General features: G+C 39.1%; 1 non-coding gene across 1 annotated transcript; it reads right to left on the bottom strand.

Moving 5' to 3' along the window:
• Positions 1-11477: 11477 nt before the first annotated feature.
• LOC121266664 lies at positions 11478-11583 on the bottom strand. The gene has a single exon (XR_005940885.1). It is a non-coding gene; the product is annotated as a small nucleolar RNA R71 (small nucleolar RNA).
• Positions 11584-12049: the final 466 nt, after the last annotated feature.

The following is a 12049-nucleotide window of genomic DNA, read 5'->3' as shown; positions in this document are numbered from 1 at the left end:
CAGTTGGAGTCATTTTATAGTGTGCCTTATGCACTAGAACTGTCCTTGGTTCCAACTCAATTGAGAACTTGACTTTTCTAGGAGGGAGTAGTCCTGGTAATTCTCCAAACACCTTCGAGAATTCTCTTATTACGGGTATACTCTCTATCTCCATAGGTTCCTTCTCTTTAAGTACAAAAATGCACTAAGTAGGTTTCAACCCCGCCAACCAACTCTTTCTTGGCTTGCAACGAGGTAATCATTCCCGACATTGACTTCAACTTACTTCCTCGAAAATCCTATCCTCCATTCCAGGCACACAGAATGTTACCATCTTCTACATACAATCTATACTCACAAAGTACCTAAACAATCAGTTCATGCCTAAAATGACATCAAATCCCAACAAATCAAATACCATTAGATCCACTTCCATATAATTCCATCTATTTCTAAAGGGCATTATATAATGATCTTCGTGCCATTTCTTCATCAGGTAACGTTATCGAGACTCCTTATCGCATCAACCTCATTCACAGAATAACCATCCTAGCGAATGTAGCGAACACAAATGACTGGGACACATCCGATTCAAATAGTGCACTCACGTAAAAGTGCAATAATCTAACTCACCCTAAAATGAACAACTAACTTACCACTTAATCTACGCTCTTACGAATGCAACTTAATCAATTGCAGGTTGAAGTCACATACATGTGATGATGCCTGCTTCCTTAGTCTCTAGAGCGTCTTCATCAACTTCTACAAGAGTGAGGGTCTGTTTGTGATTTTCACGTCCTCCATCATGACCTGCTCGCTACATTGGTATTGCCTAGGGGGCAATCCTTGGCATAGAAACCAGCCCGCTTACGACGATAACACAAGGTTGGGGTCTGATGGCATTCTCCCTCATAAGCCTTATGACAACTACCGCATACTGGTGTTCTCTCCCTCATATGTGCTTCGCGGGTATTTGGTGGTCGTCCTCCTATTCTAAGTATAAACTTCTAAGGGGCACCCGAATTGCTTCCCTCGCCAATAATCGTTCTCCTTTTAAGACTCGCGAGGACTACCAATGAAATGCATTGTTCTCGCTCAACTATGGAGGCCACGTGCACCAGTTCTTGAAAATCCTTAATCTTTAGGCACTCTACTTGAGCCCCAATTCACTTTTGAAGCCCATCCTAAAATCTTTCTGCTCTCATGCTCTCAGGAAACAAGGTGTGGGGCAAACCTCCTTAATTCCATAAATTTAGTAAAATACTACTCCACGAGCATGCTCCCCTGAACCAAGTTAGCAAAGTCCTTCAACTTCTATTGTCTCACAATAGGGAAAAGTAACACTATCAAATTCCTTTTTAAATCTTTTCCATTCCATGGCTCCTAGTTCCATGGTAAGGAGTTGACTTGGCACCTCACCATAGTGCGGCTTCACCTTGGAGCAAATAGCTCGCATACAAAACCTTCTAACTTTTAGTGTATGAACTCATCTCGAAAGTCATTTTAATATCAGTGATCCAACTTTTGCCCTCATCGGACCCTCATTACCACAAAATCTCAGCTAACGGTAAGCCAAAAATTGCGTGTATCAACAGCCCCTATCCTCTTCCTTAGGATAATTAACTTGCTAAATTTCCATATGTCGGGCATAGAGTTCGTGTTGTTACTGCAGTAGGTCCGAAATATGATTGAGCACTCTTGCTAATTTGCTTTCTCTTCCTTCCCCTGATGACTCTCCCTCGCGACTACCTATCGGCAGCTTGCCACACAGAACTCTCGATCGGACCATGCTCGAACCCTAAAACAAAACCCAAACCTATCACATTCTGACTTAACTACTACTCGTTAAACAGTTTAAACCTATCATGCTCTAAGACTCAAGCCAATGATGCTAACAATCAATTCCTATATTTCTAGTACCCTTCCAATGTGACAATGTAAGTTTACCCAGAGTTGAAGGCCCATATAAACATGCTCTATCCAACCGACTTAACATCCTATAAATATCTCTCATTCTCCTTCACAATCCACTTTCCAAGTTTTCAGTCATTTTACATCATTCTACTTCTTTTTCCCACTCATCATTATGTTGACAAAATTTGTGGATCTCGGCTCAACCTTGTAAGAATGAACAACATTACAAGGCTATGAAAGTTGTGAGAAGTCACCTTGCTCAAACGTTTCTAAGACCTCATTCGTATGCCGTTCACGGATCTCTAGTAAAGTCCATTTAGTCATGGTAGTGCACATTCTTCCGCGTTTAACACGCCTACGAATCACATTTTTTCACACTTTCTTTTGTCAACCAAAAATAGAGGAAGACAAAGGCTGTTGTGACATACATTTCCTATATTAAATTGCTACAATCGTGCAGTTAAAGGCCACTGACCACTACTCGACCCTCCAAACAAGGAAAAGTAGGAACAAAGGCCTTTGTATCTTAACCCCGTAATCATATGCGTTATTGTTAGTAAGTTTCCTTGCATTCTTTCTAAAATCATGTATTCTCTCATTTTGCATAAAAACATGTAGACTGACTTTTGGACCTAGGGTTAGAGGTTGGAAGAGTAGTGAAATAAAGAAAAGATGATGTAATGGATATGCATAAAGGCAGTGTTGTAAGAATAGGGGACCTAAGTTTATGTGTGTTTTGGAGTAATGTAAGTTTTGGATGTTAATTGAGGAAAAACAATAAAGAGTTAGGTGAAAAAAGGCACAAAAAGAACTAGGCAAGGAAAGATTTGGGTATAAAGTAAAGGCAAAAGAATTAGTTGAGCAATGTAAACTAGGTGAGGAAAAGAGAAAAAACCATCTTGAGACTTCATAAATGTTATGTGTAACGTATGATGATTGAGAATACTTACGACACTGTTTAAGTTATTACAGGTACAGTTTAAAGCTTGGAGGTATGCACTGTTAACATAACTCAAGGACTAAGATAAGTAACTGTGATCATGTTCTTCTACACATAACTTTATGTAAACTATAAGGTCTCTTTGCAACTTACTTATGTAGTAAATATTTATGAGAGTATCTATACATATGAGTCTTGTTGGCAGCCCATTTTTATGAACCTTAATTATGATGAAGGTAATTGAAAATAATTCTAAAGTCTGCATGAATGATGATGTGACTGAATCTTATATAGTATGAATATATATTTTAAAGAATGAAATGCGAGGTTGGTATGGTTAAAGAAAAAAAATGGTATGACTATATGTATTTGATGAGGTAAATAAATGGACCATATGAGGATGATACCATGAGGTTAGGGCAGGTTGCAACGCCGAATGCATCACTAGCAGTGTACAATTAATGACCCATTCCTAAGGTTCAATTCTTATCCATTGGCTACAAGAAGAACCATTGATCGCAAGGGTCACTAACCCTAATACACAGGTGTTAACAATGTGTAATGGCCATAAAGAATGTGATTAAAATAAATGGATGATTAATGCTTAAGCATGAGGAAAGAAAGTTTTCTGAAATTCATTGTGGTAAAAGTATTTTTTTTTTAATGCTCCAAGGTAAATGTCTTATGCTCTAAGGTAATATTTCTCAATAATGTTAATGTTAACTAAACCCTATAATTTTTATATTTACTGCATTGTGTGATTCTTACCGAGTATTTAGCTCATTTTAATTTGTTTTTATGTTTTCTCCACCCCACCTGAGGGAGATTACGAGGGATGCTATGGGTGGAGATGCTATTTTGAGGAATGACAATGACGTTGAGGCTTAAGTAACCAAGCAATGAACTTTATGTCATTATTGATTTTAAGTGAAATCATAGTACTAAACATTTTATTGTTTATTACGTCTTTTCGAACAAAGTCACTGTTTAAGGGTGGGGGCTAGAGTGCTAAACTCGAGGACTACCCTATTCCACACCTTGGTAGTCACAATGTGGCAACCCATGTGCTAGTCTCAAGGGTTACCTCGTCGCAAACTTTAATTTTTGCAAAGAGCGAGGGCCTGAGTGTTATACCTTAGGGTTGCTCCGCCACGCATCTTTTCTTTTGTAAGGTGTTGAAGCTTGAGTGTTAGACTTGAGGGTTACCCCACTACATGCTTCATATTCTATAAGAGAGTGAGTCCAAGAGTTAGGCTCGATGGCCATCCTACCACATGCTTAGGTAGAAGTCGTGCGAGGATTGACGTGTTGGTCTTGAATGCCTTATGCTTCATCTTCTTGTTGAAGTACTCCACAGTATCGCCTTGATACATCACAAAAATCACCTTGGCCTTTTTCATTTTTCTCTTAAAAAGTCATAGCTTCCTTCCAAGCCCTAGTCATTTGTCTCTTGGCTAAAATACTTCACATGATAGCTAGGGATGTTAATCTCAACGGAAATGACCACCTTGGTGCAGAAAGCCAAGGTGAAAGGTGTCTCGCCTGTTGGGGTTTGACTGGTTGTCTTGTATGCCCACAGTACTTACTCTAAGAGCTCATCTTTCAAGGATCCCTTGTGATTTTCCATCTTCATAATAATGCAGAATATGGTCTTGGTGGCCACCTCTACTTGCCCATTTGCTTGTGAGTGAAAGGGAATGAATAACGAACCCTAATTCCCAACTTTGAGCAACAATCCATGTATGTGTGTCACAATCAAATTGCCAGCCATTGTTTGTGACAAGGGAATGGGTTATCTCGAATCAACACACAATGAATTTTCCAGAAGAATTTGACAATGTGGTTCATGGTAATCGTTTCCAATGCCTCTTCCTTTGCCCACTTTGTGAAGTTATATATGGCTAAGACAATGAATTCACTCCTCCTTTCTCGAGCGGCATGAATCCAATAATATCCACTCCTAATCTTGCAAAGGACCAAGGTGCGGACATAGTTATCAGCTCTTCTACTAGGCTTCAGGGTAAATTAACACGTGCTTGACACTTCTTGGGTAAATTAACATGTGCTTGACACTTCTTAAACTTCCTCACGAACTCTTTCATATCCCTCTACGCATTAGGCCAGTAATACCCTGCTCATAATGGTTTTAGCTCTATGGCTCTGCCCCTATAGTGGTTATTGTAAATTCCCTCATGGATCTCCACCATCACGTACTGCACTTCCTCCTTTGACACACATCTTAGGAGTGGTAGTGCGAACCCCCTCCTATATATTAGGCTATCTACTATCGTGAACACGGTTGCCTTGAACTTTACTTTTCTTGCTCTTTTTGCTCCTCTAGCAAGTCCCTTGTGGTTAGGTACCTCAAAATTGACTGTGCCAACTCCAAGGTAGCTATCCTCACTTCCAAGGCTTCAATCTTAATTAACTGAGTTTAAGACATGCATTATGATGTTCTATGGGGGAGGGCATTCTTCCACCCCCACCAATATGTGCTAGTTTTTCCACCCACCAATTCTCCTCTCGATGTATTTGCTTAATGCTAAAATATCTCACCACTCCCATGCTCGCTATAGGTACTACTTTAGCTTGTCGCCTTTTGCCATTTACCTTCCTGCCACTTGAGTTTCCACTAGTTGTGAGTCTGCATGTAGTTGAACTTCACTCGCCCACTCTTTGCCATAACGAGTCTTTCTAGTAGTGCCTCATATCCTACCTCATTGTTGGTTACTTTGAATGCCAATATGATGTAGCTAACTTCTTCCCCCTTTGCTGTCATGAGCTGTCAACGTATACCCATCATGGGTTCCTTCTTGGCACTTTGGGGAGCTACTCTGGGAAGTTGTTGAGTTCGAGGATGAAGTTTGCAAAACTTATCCATTCACTGCATTCCTCAGTTGGTAGTCTAAGTTGAACTTGTTAAGCTCAATTAACCAGTTGACGAGCTGGTCTGAGGTGTCGTGTTGGCACAGGGCTTTATGCAATGGTGCCTTAGTCAATACCTTTACAATGTGTGACTGAAAATATAGCCTCAGTTTGCAGGCAGCCACCACCAACACAAAGTGAATAATTTGATTCATTGATATCAAGTCTCTACTCCTTTCAACACTTTGCTCGCATAGTACATAGGCTTTTGACTCTTGTCTTCTTCCCTCACAAATGTGGTATTGATTGCCTCCGATGTGACTGATAGGTAGAAAGGTAGAGTGTTTCGCTAGGTTTAGTTTGGCTAAGGAGGGGTGGGCTTGACAAGTAAGTTTTCAACTGTTCGAATGACTACTTATGCTCTGTCCCATTTTTGGGTCTTTCAAAGTATGCGAAACAAAGGAAGGCATTTATCGATCGACTTTGATACGAATATATTTAGCATCATTATCTTACCTGTAAGCTTTTGCACCTCATGCAAGCTCTTCAATTACTTCATTTCCATTATCACTCTAGTTTTCTCCGGGTTGGTCTCTATCCCTCTTTTGGAAATCATAAAGCCCAAAAACATTCATAATTCAACACCAAAAGCGCATTTTACCAAGCTGAGCTTCATGTTATACTTTCTTAACACGGTAAAGGCCTCCCTTGGATCCTAAAGGTGTTGATTACTTTAACTTATCTTGATTAGCAAGTCATCGACATACACCTTTATCTTATTCCCAATTTGCTTTTTGAACATGAGATTGACCAGTTGTTGATACGTCACCCACACGTTCTTTAGACCAACGGTAGGACTCAATAATAATAGAGTCCTTTGTCTGTGATAAATGATGTATTTTCTTGGTCACTCTTACAGAGCTTGATCTGGTTATATTCCGAGTAAGCATTCATAAAAGTGAGCATCTGATGTCTTGCAATCGAGCCCAATATCAAAATTATATGTGGTAATGGGAAACTATCTTTACATCAGCCTTTATTTAAGGTTGTGAAGTCTACGCACATGTGTCACTTCCTTCTACACCAACACAATGTTTGACAAACATTCAAGGTAATGCCATTCCCCTATAAACCCATCTTCGAGCAGGCAATCAACCTCTATCTCCATGGCTATATATTTCTCAAGGTTGAAACTTCTTTGCTTCTGCCAAACCTTATTCGTCACGGGGTCAACATAGAGACAATGCTCAATTATAGTCGGGTCTATCCCAGGCATGTCTTCATGGCTCCATGCGAAGATTTTCATATATTCGATTAGGAGCTGCATCAATCGCTCCCTGAGTTCCAGGGGCTTATAGGTTCCTATCCTTGCTATCACCTTTGGTTATACGGGATATAGGGTGACTAGCTCCAAATGTTCTATGGCCTTGCCTTGCTTAAATTTCTTCTTGTCCCGGGCTCAATCGATCTATCCGCTCTTCTCCCTAACATTTCCTCGACAATACATGTTCGCTCACACCTCTTATAAATCTACTTCAGTTGGAAATTTCATTTTCAAATGGTAGGTTGACGTGACTGCCCTTATCTTGTTCAGCGCAAGGCGCCCAATAATGGCATTGTACGATAAGGTGTCACATACCACAAGAAAGTTTGTTACTACGGTAGTGGTGAAAGGTCTAGCCCCGTGGTGACCAATGAAGTTATTACACCTAAGGGTTTTACCATCTCTTCTGTAAAGCTCTTCATAGGGTAGGAGCTAGCCACAATTGTTCTTCTTTGACTCTCATTCTTTTGAAGACGTCTAATATAAGACCTTTGTCGAACTCTCGTTGTCAATGAAGATTCTGTGAAGGTTGTAGTTTTCCACAAGCAGCATGATTACTAGAGCGTCATCCCAAAGGATATAGGTGTCTCCTCAACCTTTGCCAACTGCAACTTTCATCCCACTGTGTACACCTTTTTATACCTCGCCCATCGGGCATGCGCCTTCCTTATAGTTGATATGGTGCCTCCACCAACAAGACCCCCCGTTATGGTGCGAATCCCTCATTAGGGCTCTTGCTATCTGGTCAGGCTACGCTAGGGTGGGGAGCCTTCTCCCCTTGTTTCCTTATCTCTCCTCAAGTTTCCACCCCATCTCACATGTGCTCCTTGTGATCTCTCCCTTTGCTTGTAGTCCTTCATTTTGGCAGCATTTGGTGTTTGGCGACAAACATTATAGTTCCTTACTTTTCCGCATCTCTTTAATTATGTTCTTGAGGGTACAATAGTCCTTTGTGTTTTGGATCTGTGTTTTGTGGTAGACGCAGCAATTTCTTGATCTTTGTGCATGTGTTTCTTTCCTCACCTACCCTCTTCTGGGGCTTTTCCTCGGTTTGTACATTGTACATTCATACTTGTGTGTATGGTTCTCACATTTCGAGTGAAAGTCTGTGAAGTATTCTCTCACCCCCAATCACCTCGCACATCACTTCTCCTCCTATCCTCCTTCGGCCACCAATCGTTTTCTCACATTGATGCCTGCTTTCCTTTCTTCTCAACCTTTCGGACCTCCTCCCTCTGCCTTCGGTTTATCTTGGCATTGATAAAGTCATTGGCCCGCCCCATGAATTTCGCAAGGTCATCGGTGTTTCGCAGGTTAGCTCTGACATGAAAGAACTCCTGGACCATACCCTCCCTCGTCGAGTACATTGACCAATATGATTTTTTCGTCCTAAGTATTGGTTGTCAGACACTCTTTGTTAAATCAAGTCATGTACTCATCAAGGTCTCATACTCTTGTTGCTTCATGATAATAAGGTAGGTAGCTGGCCTCCTCCTTCTGCTGGTCATGAACTACATGAATAATTGTGAGCTTATTTTGTTAAAACTCATGATCGACCCTATTTCTCAGGCTTTCGAACCACCTTTTGGTAGTTCCCTTAGTGGTTAAGGGAAATGCTCGGCATGCTATCTCTCCTGAGAACCCATGTAACATCATGTGAGCCTTGAAAGTTTCTAGATGTTCAATTGGAATTTGGATTGATTATAGAGGTCCATTTGAGGTACCTTGAATTTTTTAGTGGGAGGGAGACCATCATTATCTCTCTACTATACGACATATCTGTGTTATTGAGCATGATGTTTACCGACAATGGCGTCCTTACCCATTTTACCATCTTTTCATATTTCTCCATTACATCTTTGATGCTATTTTGTATCTTCTTCTCCTCGCACTCGTTTTGGTCTAGTCTCCATTCACTTTGGGATTCTTTGTCATTCTGCTGGTCATGTTTGTGTTCTTTGCTTCCCTTTTACTCCAGTGTTTTTATTTTCCAAATCTTGCTTAAACTCCTTGTTCTCCCTCTTGAGCGCTTCCATGGCTAGGGTCATTTGACGTAGTTTTTCCTCTATTTTTGAGAACCTATGTTTTGCTCTGTTGGCCATTTGTGCTTCTACTGCAACTGTGTCCGGATCGCAGTAGGTATGGGAAACGAGTTGTTCCTATAGACAACGCCAATTGTTGAGGCGATTTCCAGTTGGTTTGGCAATGTAAAAAACTTCAGCAGTGTCCACCTGCAATAATGGAGAAAAAACACCATGTGACCCTAGTGGAAAAACTTCTAATGCCTAAGTTATATAGTAGGAAGATAGAATCCTTAAGGAAAATATCTCAAAGTTAGGTAGCATTTACTTGGGGAATATTTATAGGATACAAACGATGTCACATGGAGTTATCCCATTGGTATGCACTTCTATGTGAATTGTCCATGATGACTTACATAATTTAGTATATTTTATCATTCTTAATTTTTAAACTTTAGTCTAATTTTATTTATTTTTATTGATTTTAGGCTTCATTGTTGTCATTTAAATTTATTTCAGATTTGAAGAAAAAAGGAGATCGTTTCCTTGTTATTTATGGAGCTGGACTCTTGAACGCGGGGGCCTCTTTCAGTTTTACTTGGCTTTATACGTTAGAATGAAATACGGGCCAGTTCATGTAGAAGGTGCGCGAAACAGAAAGGGAGCAATTGGCTAGCCTTGGGCTCTTGGCGTCTGCACGCACGAATGAAAAAAAGAAAAAAAAAATTGAATTCTGGTTTCCAAGAAAGAGAGAACGATGTAACAGAGGGAATAAAAAAAAAAAAAAAGAATGAGTCGGGGACGCAACGGAAGAAATTGGAGTCTTTTGGTTTGACTTGGTCCTTGGGAAGATTTGCTTTATCTTGTACAAGCTGGAACAGATTGGAAGGAATTCAAAATTTAATTTACTTTTTGCACGTTTGGACGAAAAGGCACGCACGGACGGAGAGGATTTTTTTTCTTTTTTCATGGGAAGACGTTGCGACCTCTCTTTTCTTCTTGGATGCTGCGACTGAGAGGTGGACTGATAGGAGTATTTTTTTTCAGTGTTCATTTTCTTTCATGCTTCTCAGAAAAATTATGGTGAATCCGTTTATGTTAAATTTAATTTTTAGCATGAATTAAATTTTCTTTATTCTAGAAAAACGATGTAATCTAGTTCTGAATTATGCTTGCTTTTGTATGCTAATTTGAAGTAATTCTCTTTCATGTTTGTCTGATTTATTTTGAACTTATCGTTTCTAATTAACTGGTCATTAATTAGATGATTTTGATCTTGTGATTTGCTGCCGAAAGAGGGAATTATATGATAGATCTTGGATATTTCGGCATAGGTAAATATAGATATTGAAAGACTTATATGAATCTATGTAGTATTAAAATCATTGGTCTTAATACTTTCTTGTGTTATTAATTTGCATACTCTTGTGTAAAATGATGAACAAGAATAATTTCTAATTGACTATCGAAAGAGACTTTTGGATGTTTGTGGAGATTTGCTAACAAACAGAGAGAATTAAATTCAATTAGTTAGATGAGTAAAATATAGTGAGAGATTAGGTGAAATCGATTTCCTATAAGTCTTCTTTCCCATTGATTTGATCTTTGAACAACATCTTTCTTTTCCTTTGAGTATTTTCTTTTCTTTGATTTTATTTTAAATTACAATTACAAAAATTTTAGTGACTTTTCTAAATAAAGTCAAGATTAGTATAATTTCGGTATTTATAAAAAATAAGTTACCAATCCCTAAGGATGATACTCTTCTCATCAATTTACTATAAAACTACAATACTATACACTTGCAGTTTTGCACCGATCAAGTTTTTGGCGCCGTTGCCGGGAATTGATTTCTTTTTAGTTTTGCCAATATCGATACAAAGTAATCTTGGTTTTAATTTAGAATTTTATTTTATTTTATTTTCTCTCAAGATGTGTTTTTGATGTTGGATGCGCCGTGCTAGAACTCGTGACATTACTCCATTTGATCCGGAAATTGAAAGAAGTCTTAGATCACAAAGAAAAAAGAAAATACTAGCCATAGCTGACAGACAATATGATGCATATCCACGCACCTTGAAGGATTATATACGGCCAGTGGTGAATGACAACCACTCGAGTATAAGATATCAGACCATTAATGCCAACAATTTTGAGCTCAAACTAGCCTCGATCAGCATGGTGCAACAAGCCTAATTTAGCAGATCGCTACTTGATGATCCCAATATTCATTTGGTGATGTTCTTGGAGATTTGTGATACTGTAAAGATCAATGGTGTTACTGAAGACACCATTAGACTGAGATTATTTTCTTTTTTTTTAAGGGACAAAACAAGAGGTTGGCTACAATCTCTACAATCGGGAAGTATCACTAGTTGGCAAGATATGGCTGAAAAGTTTCTTACTAAATTCTTTCCACCTGTAAAAACAGCCCAACTCAAGAGTGAGATTGGTCAATTCAAGCAAAATGATTTCGAGTCATGCTATGAAGCATGTGAAGGATATAAAGATTTGATTTGACGCTGTCCTTAACATGAATTGTCGGACTGGTTGCAAGTTTAGATATTCTATAATGGGTTAAATGTGCAAACTCGAACTATAGTTTATGCTGCTTTTGGTGGAACTTTGATGTCAAAAACAGCTGAATGTGCTACCTGTCTTTTGGAAGAAATGGTCTCAAACAACTATCAATGACCAACTGAAAGAACTATGGCTAAAAAAGTTGCTGGGATTCATGAATTGGAGCCATTAGCAGCCCTTTCAGCTCAATTTGTTTCTCTATTATCATATTTCAACTTTAACAACTCAAAGGATACCACAAAGTGCAAAATATGTTGCAGTTACAAGTATGACAGTTTCGAGTAATGAAGCGAGTCAAGAACAAGTTCAATACATCAACAATCGGAACTACAACTATCATGGTAATCCTATGTCAAATTACTACCATCCAGGATTTCAAAATCATGAGAATTTATCTTATGGAAATACAAAGAATGTGTTGCAACC

The sequence above is a fragment of the Juglans microcarpa x Juglans regia genome, chromosome 5D (assembly GCF_004785595.1).
Source record: "Juglans microcarpa x Juglans regia isolate MS1-56 chromosome 5D, Jm3101_v1.0, whole genome shotgun sequence".
Classification (NCBI taxonomy): Eukaryota; Viridiplantae; Streptophyta; class Magnoliopsida; order Fagales; family Juglandaceae; genus Juglans; species Juglans microcarpa x Juglans regia.
This window is presented reverse-complemented; position numbering and strand designations above follow the sequence as displayed.